The sequence below is a fragment of the Tympanuchus pallidicinctus genome, unplaced genomic scaffold, assembly GCF_026119805.1.
Source record: "Tympanuchus pallidicinctus isolate F22 unplaced genomic scaffold, pur_lepc_1.0 scaffold5, whole genome shotgun sequence".
Classification (NCBI taxonomy): Eukaryota; Metazoa; Chordata; class Aves; order Galliformes; family Phasianidae; genus Tympanuchus; species Tympanuchus pallidicinctus.
Genome location: NW_026294769.1, coordinates 53,217,190 through 53,228,258, shown reverse-complemented (window position 1 = coordinate 53,228,258; position 11,069 = coordinate 53,217,190).

The following is an 11,069-nucleotide window of genomic DNA, read 5'->3' as shown; positions in this document are numbered from 1 at the left end:
ACTTCTCCCCTCAAAAAGAACTCAAGTAAATTCCGTGTACTTTCATACTGAAAAATAGTATAAAACTCCAGCTGTCTGCAGCAGCAGTGAAAAATTGTCTGTCATAGCTAGGTATAAAAAACATGATGTACATGATTCTGGGGTAACTTCAAACACACAATGTTGGGACAGAATTTATTCTGTAGTATTCAGGGAACTCTGCAGATATTGGTAAGTTAGAACCCCTCTACTGGACAGAATTTTGAATTTTGAATGAATTTATCTAGTAGCTCATTTAAATTCACTAATGTTGCATATATGGCATAGTAATTCCAAATGGATCCACATGAGTCTGGAGGCTCATCCATGCACATTTCTGCGAAGGAGTCTCTGTAACTGAGAGCTGGGTGTTTGTGTGACTCTTCTGCTATCACAGTTTGTATCTTTAGAACATTTTTTACAATATTTAATTATTATTTTCAATAATTTTTCATTTTCACCTCTTCCTATGCTGTCCAATCCTATTATTTGCATAGAAGTGCAATCACTGTTTATCTTGTATGTCAAATAACATTAATTTTAACATACAAGTTTAGCTCACAATGGATAGGGGTTTATACTTTGAGATTTAATAATTTCAAGACCTTTCTTCTACTGCAGCATTTCTTCTTTTCCTCTAATTCCACAAGTTTGGGTCCGCAGTTCTCTCATTTAAGGCAGGAACTACACCATTTTTGTTTTTTCTCAAGAACAAGTGCAGTTTCTGCAAACCACTTTTCCCTATTGTACAACTCTAATTCTAAGTTCCAAATATCATAATTAAAAATCAGTTTGTTACAGAAAAATATGACAATGTAATTAAAAAAGCCCAGCAAAACATCGTTTCCTCAGGCTAATAGCCGTAGGCAGGTATAACCTTCTGTAATCCATTTTGTCAGTATTGGTTAGAATATATAAGCCTCTTGATGATTTATGAATGTCTGTTGTATCCTTAGTTCTTTAAAAGAGCTTTGGCCACAGTCAGAGGTAAGACTAGCAGGATCTCTGATCTCTTTTACTATGGACACGCTTTTATGAAGTTATGTATTTTATAAGCTGAATTCTTATTCTTGCTTCCTTGCTTACCTTGGGGTAAACATTTCTGCTTCTATGCTTCTCTCTGTGCAAACTGAGTTTGAAGGTGAAAGGCAAAATATGCTGCTATATGAGGCTTTTTGATGTCTTGTTTTCAAGTGACTGGTAAGGAAGTATGGCTTTGTCTCAATCTGACTGCCATTTTCTTATGAAGTAAGTGTGAGTCAACAAGAACAAGCAACTGAGAATTCTTCTTTCTCAGTTTCATATTTATACAAAACCGGTGGCAATCTACTTTGTTGCCTGAGAAACACTGGAGTGTAGAAAGTTCTTTTTCTTGATCTGGGAAACTGCAGCCTAGTCAGCCTCCTTCACTGGAAAGGTGATGGAACAGCTTGTGCTGGATGCCATCTCCAGGCAACTGGAAGAGAAGAAGGTTATCAGGAGTAGTCAGCATGGGTTCACCAGGTGGAGGATCGTGCTCAAACAACCTGGTAGCCTTCTGTGATGTCATCACTGGCTGGGTAGAATGGAGGAGAGCAGTGGATCTAGTCTACCTAGATTTCTGCAAGGCATTTGATACTATCTCCCACAACATCCTTATATTGAAGCTAAGGAAGTGTGGAATAGAAGACTGGGCGGTGAGGTGGGTTGAGAACTGGCTGACTGGCAGAGCTCAGAGAGTTCTGATTGGCAATGCAGAATCCAGAGACCAGGAGGTCTATATTTAGCAGTGTTTCTCAGGGGTTGGTGCTGGGTCTGGTCTTGTGCAACGTCTTAATCAATGATAGTGTCCACCCCCAAAAAGTTTGCTGATGATATGAAGCTGGGAAGAATGGCTGGCACACCAGAAGGCTGTGTTGCCATTCTGGTGTGAGACCTAGACAGGCTGGAGAGTTGGGCAGAGGAACCAGATGAGGTTTAACAGGAGCAAGTGTAGAGCCTTGCACCTAGAGAGGAATAACCACATGCACCAGTACAGGTTGGGGGATGACCTGATGGACAGGAGCTCTGCAGAGAGGGACCTAGGGGTCCTTGTGGACAACAGGTTGCAGTGTGCTCTGGTTGCTAAGAAGGCCAGTGGTATCCTGGGATGCATTAATAAGAGTGTGGCCAGCAAGTCCAGGGAGGTGATCCTCCCCCTTTTCTCTGCCTTGGTGAGGCCTGAAGTACTGTATCCAGTTCTGGGCTCCCCGGTCCAAAAAAAGACAGGGATCTCCTGGAAAGAGTCCAGCGGAGGGCCAGAAAGATGATAAAGGGCCTGGAGCACCTCACTTATGAGAAAAGCTGAGTGACCTGGGTCCATTCAGTCTTGAGAAAAGAGGACTGAGAGGAGATCTAATCAATGTCCATAAATATTTAAGGGGCGGGAGACAAAGGAACCTGGCCATACTAATTCCAGCCCCTACAATTCTGTGATACTTTGTTGCCCCATACAGCAGGTAGGAAACTCCTCCTAGATCCCTCATGACTAAAGTGAGTGAATTTGGAAAAACTGTGAGGTGGATCGTGCTCTTCCAAGTGGGCCAGGCATCTGCAGCACATCCTGGGTGTGATACCTCCAATGGAAGTTTCTTCATGTTTTCTATGCAAGATTTACACTGGAGCTGTGGCAGGGTTCCTGAAAGAAGTCTGTGCTGCTCTTTAGGAATGTGCTTCTAGTCAGGGCATGTTACTAAGCTGCTTCTTATATAAGCAAGTGCTTTCCAAAGATCCCATAGCAAGTGGCAGGGGTAGCTCATGCCCTCAGTGCAATTACTGGCTCAGCTCTGGTATCAGGGCAGACTGGCTGCATCCGTGCTGCGGGCCTGGATGTCTCCTCTGGGCCTCTTCGGCGCCGCAGTGGCTGAAATAATGCAAAGGCACGAAATAGCCCTCCTGAGTGTTTTTATAGCATGGAACCGAGGCTATATATGTCCTGGGATGTGGTTTATGAGATATTTGAGGGGCAAAATTTGCTGTAATAAAGTTGAAGGATTGTAAAGAACAGAGGGAGTCAACTGGAGAGCGGAAGAAGCAGACCTGATGTAGCTTCAACCACAATGACTTTTTTGTTATTCCTTGGAGAATATCGTTCCCAGAACTGTGCACAGACTTTGTCTGAGAGACCAATTTGAAGCTGCCGAGAGTGAGGGAAGGATGAGATAATTCTCCAGTACTTGGTTGTATCTCATGGCCCTACATCATCTAGCAGTCCAGATAATCTTTTTTACTCAGAGGGCCTTTTCCAGATACACCTGGGGCTGCTCTTGGTGGATTGCTGACAACAGGACCTGCAGTTCTGCTTTTCTGGGTAGCCTTGAGTTTGCTCTCAGAATATTATAAATACTTTACAAGGCTTCAAACGGAAGTTGGTATTGGTTTCATTTAAGTCTCTGACAGTTCTATCATTAGCAAATAATTTTATCCTCAGCAATTTTTTTTTTTTGGCACTGTTTCCAACAAACAGCAGGAACAGGAATATTCTTTGCAGCTAAAGTGGCAGACTTAGGCAAGGTAGTGCTGAAGATACCGGTATGTGACAACAGCCACCACTTGGTGGCATCCCCTCCATGCTTTATTTAGCTGTCAACTACCAGCCAGTAAGCTCAGAAAACTTTCTAAGTTCCTGGTTTATTGTTCTTTGTGAGTATTTAAAATATTGATTGGTATGCTCAGGACTTGAAATATGCGTGATACACCTTTAGTGTTTGAGTATACACATTTACTGGTATTTACTAGTTAAATCAAGTGATTAGTTACAGTCTGTCTGTATGCTGTTTTTTGGAAGACAGCTGTTTATTCACAGAATGTCTGCATAAACTCCTGGCCCTTTGGTCTTGCCCTTGTCGTGAACCTCAAGTTAAACCTGAAGTTAAAAATAAGCTTTAATGTTAGATAAGTTGATTAGAAATAAAAATAACATGTAGAGCGTGTTTGAAATGAGTTCTTGAATCTTTGATTTGTACTTTTCAAAGGAAGAGGTGCAACATTTAAATTACTAATAAATTGAAGTTTATGAGCATATAAAATGTAAGTGTCTACAGATTCAATTTACCTAACTTGGCAACTTGATAATCAAAGAGTCATTATTAATAATGCTCTAATGAACTAATAAAGATCCCTACAACTTTAGGGGACAAGAAAAAAAAGCTATTAATAAATTACACATGATTAGAACTTGGTGGCATATTTTATGATGATTTCAGCATAATCTGATGTTTTCCCCATTCTTCCTCTATGTGTTCTGAATTAATGTGATGAGGGTTGAGCTTAGCAAAATACAGTAATGATTCTCTTTTGCTAATTTTCAGTTTTATTAAACAGGGTAAGGAATAATCTCAGTTACTTTCCACTGGGAAGTTAACTCTGTTTAACAGTCTTAGGAGCAATACCTGGTAACATTCCAGATCTCCACCACAATAATCAAACATTATCAAATTACTCTGAGTTGAGAGAATACAATTCCCAATACCTTGTAGGTCATCTCATCTCTCCATTCCTTCTGTTTGAAAACTGTTACCATAGCACCAACTGAATGAACTACAAAGTAGAAATCTATGATCATTATCAGTCGTATTATAGTCATATAGTTTAGTGCTTATGGTGAGGCAGTAAAATGTTTCAACATTTCTTCGCACTGTTTTTGCATATATCCTAAAAAATGTGGCTATTTGGAGTATACCGAAGTGTGTGCAATGGTCTGCTTGTAGAGGGCAGCAAATGACTGCCTTTTAGCTACAAGAGAAAATCCAAAATTCACATACAGTTTTACTGGCAAACGAAAGGCACAATCCAACATCTTGTAGTTAATGTCAGACTTCCCATTTTCTATGATGGTAACAGGATAAAACCCCAGTTGCCTTCCTTGCCGTCTTTGCCCCCCACTTTTCAAGTGGATAAATAGAATACATTAGACTCCCGTTAAGCACTCATTATTGATTTATTTTATTCTTTAAACAGAATGAAATGAACAATGGGTGCGAGCGTCACATTTTTATTAACTTTCTATGGCGACAATTCGCTTGACGTAAAAAAAGTATGTGACCTGATTGTAATAGTATTTCACTTCAATGCAATTTTTTTCTTTCTTTAACCCGCTTTATTTTGTGGTATTTAGAGGAATGTGAAAGATTTTTTAATTCTCATGGCCATACATGGTAGATGAGAACTGTGCAGCGTTCCCCACTTTCCAGGAAAAAAAAATCCTAAAAAAACAATGATGGATTTACAAATGTTGCTTAATGCAACTTAAAAAAAAGGGATGATATATAAATGTTTTATTTTAAATATAATCCACTTTGGTTTATTCATACATTTTTCTGTAGCTCCCTTTAAAGTAGCACATGTAAATATATATCAGTAGTCAATGAAAATGGTGATAAATTGCCTCAACATCTCATAGTCATTTAATTTTTCTTGGTCAGTGTTCTATCTCAGTAGAAATTATTCTAACTTTGTAGCCCTTATGATCCTTACCTCTTCTTCTCTCAAGAAAAAAAATATACAGTTTCTTCTCAAAATTACTATTAGTTGAATTCTAGTCAGAGGAATTGGGAACCGATCATGTTGCAGCTTCTTTGGAGGCTGCAGATATAAATTGATGACGTTGTGGAGGTTTTCTAATGTAAGTTTTATTCCTCATTGCTGCGTATGCATGTAGAAGGGTGAAAACAGTCATAGCTCAGTTCATGCTGATAATGCAAAATCTACATCGTTGCCTAAGAATGTATGTAGTTTGTCTATCCTCTGGCCTAAAGAGCCTTTTTACCAATTAACAGAACATCAGAAATAACAGCCGATGTAACAGAATCAGGCCCTGACGGTCATAGTTGCAGTACTACACAGGTCAGCAAATGGGATTGCTCACATACACTCTGAGGAACTCTCTTTCAGCTGAGAAACATCTCTTCATTATGGAAAAGCAATTATGGATCGTACGTACAGCACTCTTGCCAGTGCTGGTTGTTGCTGAGCGAACTGACTCCTTTCCAGTGCTGTGAGTCCAGGACCACTGGGAGGAAGGAAGGTGTGTGCTGTGTGCCATGGCTGCTTTGGAGTCTGACAAAGCCTACAGTTACTTTGTCTAGATGTACTGTTTACTTGTTCCACCAGTGAATGATTCCAGTGGTATATCTGGTGATCTCATTTCAATCACTTTTTAAAAAATTGTGCTGGAATTACCTTTTCTAGTTCTGCATTAGTTCTTACCCTTGTTTGCAGCACTAGCCCTGGCTATCTGTATCAGAAACCATTCACACTTCTGATTCAATTTTCTAATAGAGACAAGTCTAAAGAGTGACTCTCACCATAGTTTCATTTTTTCTTTTCAATGACTATGAATAAAACATAATGTAAGAGGGAAAGAAAAGCTTTTGTTGTCTCTTCTGAAGTGTACAAAGGGAACATAGAATATTCTGTGCGACTTAGTGCCTGAAAAAATCACAGCAAGGCTTCTAGAAAAGTCAAGAGGTGAAACACTTTAGCTAGATATGATATCTTTGAGATGTCTTTAGCAGGGAAATACTGTAGAGTTTTCACCCATATAAAGGGAATTTTTGTTCTTCTCCAAGGATTATATTTAATTTTTGGCTATGTGTGTATCTAAAAATGATGATTGCAATGGCATAGTTGCTTCTTAGAATAATTACTCGTTTCAGAAATATTTGCACGGATACTGGCCCACAGCATGTTGCAGTTTAGGCTTAGTGTATTACTTCTTGGCTGCTTACGTCTTCAGCATATGGCACTTTATTGTGTTGGCCACAGAAATGTTCCATAGTCTTGCAGTAGCACTGAGTGTGGTTCTGTGGCTTTCAACTTTCATTATGCTTAATAATTGTTGCATATACCCCAAATAGCATTTCCCTTGTTTAAACTGTGGTTCTGCTCTGAAATGTGATGATTTTAAGACGATAGCAACTAATTCAGCAAATAAGTTCCTTGTGCATCATTATTGACTACTGCCAAAACCAGATTTCATTATCTATCCCTCTGTTCTCAGGGCAGGGGTTGCAGCCAGTGCCCAAGTGTTCATGTGGTGTATTCAGGGCTGCGTGTGCTCCTGTGTGACAGCTCTGTGAACTCTTTCCCTGTTAATAAGGTACCATTAAGGATATCTGCTTCAGCTGAGGTTTTTATACAGTTACTGTTTGTTAAACTATCAGTCAAGTTTTAAATAGATCTCAGTAGAAAAACTCAATCTTTTATTCCCATTTCAGCAATGAAATCCAAATTGGATAATTTAAAAATCTGGGAATCACTTCTGTGTTTTTCTTTCTCGTGATGTAGAATACATTTTCTCTATGATTATATGGAGGTAGGGATTTTTGTTTTGTTTCACGCAGTTCAGAAGGTTTTGTTTCCAGCCCTTATAGAATAGCCATGCTTTCGTTTTGTTCTCTGAGCAGACAAGTAAATAAGTCAGCTTGACAGCTCCAATGCAAAGCAATCAGAAAACTAAAGGCTGAGATAACCAAGCAAAATTTGCGACTGAGTTCAGAGCTGTCAATACCTTTCCAGTTTACAGCTTTATTGGGCATAACTACGCTGTGGGCACAACAACAAAAAAAAGCTGAGGAGTCAGCTTTTCGTGTGCTGCTTTTGGAGTTCAGTGAGAGGAGCAAGGGATTGCGCTGGCTCTGGGAGCTGCCCCAGATGTGGTGCGTAACAGCTGGGGTGGCTAATAGATCTGAACTGGTCATGCACAGGTCAGCTCGCTGAGAAACCCATTCTTTGGGCAGGAGATCACTTCATATTCACATAAGGAATTTTTTATGATCAGTTCTCAGTTTATTCATTGAATCATAGAATCATAGAATGATCTGGGTTGAAAAGGACCTCAAAGATCATCTAATTTCATCCCCATTTCATGTGCAGGGTTGCCAACCACCAGACCAGGCTGCCCAGAGCCACATCCAGCCTGGCCTTGAATGCCTCCAGGGATGGGGCATCCACAGCCTTCTTGGGCAACCTGTTCCAGTGTATCCCCATACTCTGTGTGAAAACCTGCTTCCTAATATCTAACCTAAACCTCCCCTGTCTTAGTTTAAGACCATAATTGCACAAAACTGAAAACAAGCAGGAAGTTAGTGCTTCTACATTAATAAAATTGGCCATCTTTATAAACCACCACCAACAACAAAAGACCTCTTAAGATTGACAGAAATAAGATATGTGAAATTAGCCATTGTCGCTGCTTTGAATTTGCTAAAATATCCATCCCATTCCTCACTCAGAGCACATATGGAGGCAATCTTGCTGTAGTGTAACATGAGCTGCAATAATGTCATCCCCATTTGTTAATGGTCACAAACTCTCCACTTTTGTATTTTGGAGTTTCATGCACACGCACATGGACAGGCATGCATTACAAATCATTTCCAGTTCAAGCAGACATTAAAAACTTATTAGAAATTGAGATTTTTGCTCTATTACATTAGAAATATCTCACTTCAAATTCTCCATGAGATACTGTCATCAGATAAATAAGTCATACTGCATTGTCTTTTTCTGCAGATTCCATACATTATCGGGCTCTTATTTGATGTATCACATGAATAAGGTATAAGATCCTCAGTCAAGCAAACCTTTAGAGAGCAATGCTAATGATTGAAACTATTGGTTAAGCCTTGTTTTCAGTGACCACGTCAGCCCAAAGGAACCACATCATTTAACAAAAGCCAACCTCACAACTAAGAAGAAAATGCCATACAAATTTTAGCTGAGATAACAATAATGTTCACACCCAAAATAGAAAATATTGCACATTATGGCCCTTTTAGGCCTGGCTTCTGTGCTTTTTTTCCACTTAGTGGACATTCAAGAAAAATACTTCTGGAAGAGCGATGCTACTGGCTATTGCAATAGAGTCAAGATATGCTTACTGCAAAGGTAAGGCTTTGAAATGTGGTGCTAAGTGTGGTTTTAGGCAGACCTTGGAGATTAAGCTCCTTTCGGAGAGGTTTTCACCCTGGTTGCCCTGCTGCCCATTGGAGCCCAGCTGGAGCTGCTGGGAGGGTAGCAGTATGGGAGTGCTTGGAAAAGTTTCCAGGGAACTGCTCAAAGGTCACCAAAGACTTGCTTACCAGTTCTTGCCATCAGTTGCAGAGCTCAACTGGTAATGAAAACAAATTATAGCTAAAATGATGCTTATTATGGTAAAAAAAAAATAATCTTTTTTCTTTTTTTTCATTGAGAAAACAAAGACTTTTGAAATATGCATGTTTTTCACTTCTAACTAAAATCATGGAAATGCCAAAGTGCTTTCCATAATTGCTTTTAACTAAAGTTTAAAACAGAATCATCCAGCATCTGCATGATTATCTTCAAGACATTAATAATACTCCATTAGTAGTGTCTCCAGTGCTTTGTGAGAGACTCCAGCTTTGAACTTTGGTGATGTATCATCATGATAGTGTACATTTACTGCAGATAATGCGGAGGTGAAATGTATACAGATTAATGGAAAATCAGAAAAATTATTTGTTTTCAACTAATTGCTTAGTTCATGTACTACATAACACAGCAAACTCTCTGGTAGCTGCACCGTTATTTATTCTTAAGGTTGTCTAATTTAGGTTTTCAGACACTGCATCTGTCAAAGAGTTTAAGGGTTACAAAGGAGATTTAATTTTGTCAGCCTCGACAATGAGGAAATAATGAAGCGTGTCCCCACAAGGTGATTAATTCTATATTCTGCAGTTGAACAAATCTTAGTATTTTGTAGGTTATATGAATTACTGTCAGATATGGACTGCGTAACTGCAATTTTATAATATTCCAGAAAAATAAGTGTATGGAAAATGCAGAAATGTTTCTAATGAGAGCATACTGCTTACATTTCTTTCAAAATGTGCTAAAAGATTCCTATGGACACTCTCTTAATATTAAAGCAATTTGTTCTTGTTTGTGCGGAAGTTCAAGACAAAATTCATTAGTTGAATAGTGAATTACAACAAAAAGCTTGTGACAAACTTTGGCCATAGGCATTCTTGCATAAAGCAGACTTCTTTGAAAAGAGAAAAAAACGGAAAGTAGTTGCAAAAAATAAAATAAAATAAAATAAAAAAAGCAGATATTAAATTATAAACGTGGTTGGAGCAATGCTAACTCACAGAAGATGGAAGATAGAAAGATACAGGGTTCTGGGAGATTCATTTGAGTGAATGTATGTACTTGTCTTTGGGAATCAGAAAAACCCTTCTTATCTCTTGTGCAGCAGCAGGAGGATATGTTCCTAATGCAAACATACTTGGACACTTCACAGAAATCTGCTGAAGATTGATTCTATTAAAGCTGAGCTTCATTTAAGATAATTTTGGTTGTATACATAAGGAGTTCTAAGAATTGATTAGAAAGCCAAAAGAGAATGAAATATATTACAACTGTAAAGTATCATTTAAATAATAAATTGATGCTTGTAGGAATTTAATCTTCTATTTGACAGTAACAGGATGCATACTTAACAGAAAAAGTGCATGGTATGCTAAAATAAATCATATTTTTTCTAAAATATTCTTTAAAATGAAACAGTCCTCCTTATTTTTAAATGTCTTTTTTTTTTTTTAGCTTGCATACAAGAAAACCTTCATCTGAGGAAGATCCTTATCCTCAGACTTCACAACCTGTTAGATCTGGAGCAGATTAATGGCACTACTGTTTCTTTTTCTTTCTTTCTTTTTTTTTTTTTTTACCATCTCAGCTTGTAAGTTTTTTAAACATTGAAGAATAGAACCAAATAAAATTGAGAGATTACTTCACCATATAATTAAGTGATGATGATGCACTTGGTGTGCTCTTCAGGTAGAAAAAATCCAGGATCCCTTTTTTTCTGTCAACCCTATGCTCTCTGACTAGGAGCTTGAGGTCCCATTGGTATTTTCATTCAGGTTTTTAATTATGCTGCCTGTTTCATCAATATGCTTAGTTTGTAGGAGTTTATATTTTATTTTCAAGTTGCAGCTATCTGACTGTATACTGATATTTGTCTTTGTAGATAGAAAGCTACTTCCATGACCCTAGTAGGAGTGAGACAG